A 3171-nucleotide genomic window follows, 5' to 3' on the forward strand; every position below is an offset into this window, starting at 1 on the left:
ACAGGAACTTTCAGAAGTTGATTGGGAGAGTCTGTTGGCAGGCAAAGGGACGTCTGGTAAGTGGGAGGCTTTCAAAAGTGTGTTAACCAGGGTTCAGGGTAAGCACATTCCTTATAAAGTGAAGGGCAAGGCTGGTAGAAGTAGGGAACCTTGGATGACTCGGGAGATTGAGGCCCTAGTCAAAAAGAAGAAGGAGGCATATGACATGCATAGGCAGCTGGGATCAAGTGGATCCCTTGAAGAGTATAGAGATTGCCGGAGTAGAGTTAAGAGAGAAATCAGGAGGGCAAAAAGGAGACATGAGATTGCTTTGGCAGATAAGGCAAAGGAGAATCCAAAGAGCTTCTACAAATACATAAAGGGCAAAAGAGTAACTAGGGAGAGAGTAGGGCCTCTTAAGGATCAACAAGGTCATCTATGTGCGGAACTACAAGAGATGGGTGAGAACCTAAATGAATATTTCGCATCGGTATTTACGATTGAGAAAGGCATGGATGTTAGGGAACTTGGGGAAATAAATAGTGATGTCTTGAGGAGTGTACATATTACAGAGAGGGAGGTGCTGGAAGTCTTAACGCGCATCAAGGTAGATAAATCTCCGGGACCTGATGAAATGTATCCCAGGACGTTATGGGAGGTTAGGGAGGAAATTGCGGGTCCCCTAGCAGAGATATTTGAATCATCGACAGCTACAGGTGAGGTGCCTGAAGATTGGAGGGTAGCAAATGTTGTGCCTTTGTTTAAGAAGGGCGGCAGGGAAAAGCCTGGGAACTACAGACCGGTGAGCCTGACATCTGTAGTGGGTAAGTTGTTAGAGGGTATTCTGAGAGACAGGATCTACAGGCATTTGTAGAGGCAGGGACTGATTAGGAACAGTCAGCATGGTTTTGTGAGAGGAAAATCATGTCTCACGAATTTGATTGAGTTTTTGAAGGGGTAACCAAGAAGATAGATGAGGGCTGTGCAGTAGACGTGGTCTACATGGACTTTAGCAAAGCCTTTGACAAGGTACCGCATGGTAGGTTGTTACATAAGGTTAAATCTCACGGGCTCCAAGGTGAGGTAGCCAATTGGATACAAAATTGGATTGACGACAGAAGACAGAGGGTGGTTGTGGAGGGTTGTTTTTCAAACTGGAGGCCTGTGTCCAGCGGTGTGCCTCAGGGATCGGTGCTGGGTCCGCTGTTATTTGTTATTTATATTAATGATTTGGATGAGAATTTAGGAGGCATGGTTAGTAAGTTTGCAAATGACACCAAGATTGGTGGCATTGTGGACAGTGAAGAAGGTTATCTAGGATTGCAACGGGATCTTGATAAATTGGGCCAATGGGCCGATGAATGGCAGATGGAGTTTCATTTAGATAAATGTGAGGTGATGCATTTTGGTAGATCGAATCTGGCCAGGACCTACTCCGTTAATGGTAGGGCGTTGGGGAGAGTTATAGAACAAAGAGATCTAGGAGTACAGGTTCATAGCTCCTTGAAAGTGGAGTCACAGGTGGATAGGGTGGTGAAGAAGGCATTCAGCATGCTTGGTTTCATTGGTCAGAACATTGAATACAGGAGTTGGGATGTCTTGTTGAAGTTGTACAAGACATTAGTAAGGCCACACTTGGAATACTGTGTACAGTTCTGGTCACCCTATTATAGAAAGGATATTATTAAACTAGAAAGAGTGCAGAAAAGATTTACTAGGATGCTACCGGGACTTGATGGTTTGACTTATAGGGAGAGGTTGGATAGACTGAGACTTTTTTCCCTGGAGAGTAGGAGGTTTAGGGGTGATCTTATAGAAGTCTATAAAATAATGAGGGGCATAGATAAGGTCGATAGTCAAAATCTTTTCCCAAAGGTAGGGGAGTCTATAACGAGGGGGCATAGATTTAAGGTGAGAGGGGAGAGATACAAAAGGGTCTAGAGGGGCAATTTTTTCACTCAAAGGGTGGTGAGTGTCTGGAACGAGCTGCCAGAGGCAGTAGTAGAGGCGGGTACAATTTTGTCTTTTAAAAAGCATTTGGACAGTTGCATGGGTAAGATGGGTATAGAGGGAAATGGGCCAAGTGCAGGCAATTGGGACTAGCTTAGTGGTATAAAGTGGGCGACATGGACATGTTGGGCCGAAGGGCCTGTTTCCATGTTGTAAACTTCTATGATTCTATGATTCTATTAGCCGAGGCACAGAATATAAGAACAGGGAGGTTATGCTGGAACTGTATAAAACACTAGTTTTGCGCACAGTTCTGGTCACCACGTTACAGGAAGGATGTGATTGCACTCGAGAGGGTGCAGAGGAGATTTACGAGGATGTTGCCAGGACTGGCGAATTTTAGCTATGAGGAAAGATTGGATAGACTGGGGTTATTTTCTTTGGAACAGAGGAGGCTGAGGGGAGATTTAATTGAGGTATAAAATTATGAGGGGCCCAGATAGAGTGGATAGGAAGGACCTATTTCCCTTAGCAGAGGGGTCAGTGACCAGAGGGCATAGATTTAAAGTGATTGGTGGAAGGATTAGAGGGGAGCTGAGGAGAAATGTTTTCCCCCAGAGGGTGGTGGGAGTCTGGAACTCACTGCCTGAGAGGGTGGGAGAGGCAGAAACCCTCAACTCATTTAAAAAATACCTGAAGAGCCGAAACCCACAGGGATAGGGACCGAGTACGGGAAAGTGGGATTAGGCTGGGGGGCTCATTTTCAGCTGGCGCGGACACAATGGGCCGAATGGCCTCCATCTGTGCCGTAAATCTTCTATGATTCTAATGTGGAAAATTGCCCAGGTATGTCCTGTCCACAAAAAGCAGGACAAATCCAATCCGGCCAATTACCGCCCCATCAGTCTACTCTGAATCATCAGCAAAGTGATGGAAGGTGTCGTCGACAGTGCTATCAAGCGGCACTTACTCACCAATAACCTGCTCTCCGATGCTCAGTTTCCTGCGTGACGTGCGCCAGACGCCATCTTGGTATAGGAGTTAGCGCAGGCGCGGATAACGAACGCTGGAATCATGGAAACTTGGAGAAAATGGCTTCAATCAGTGAGCAACGCTGATTTAAAGTGATAGACACCATTTTGGGACTTAACGCTCAACTCAAGGCACAGTCTTAACCCCGACCATCTGAACATATCTTAGAGTGTCTGGAGGACCCCCCACCGGTGCTATTTAAAGGGACCA

Source organism: Heptranchias perlo, unplaced genomic scaffold (assembly GCF_035084215.1).
Source record: "Heptranchias perlo isolate sHepPer1 unplaced genomic scaffold, sHepPer1.hap1 HAP1_SCAFFOLD_306, whole genome shotgun sequence".
Classification (NCBI taxonomy): Eukaryota; Metazoa; Chordata; class Chondrichthyes; order Hexanchiformes; family Hexanchidae; genus Heptranchias; species Heptranchias perlo.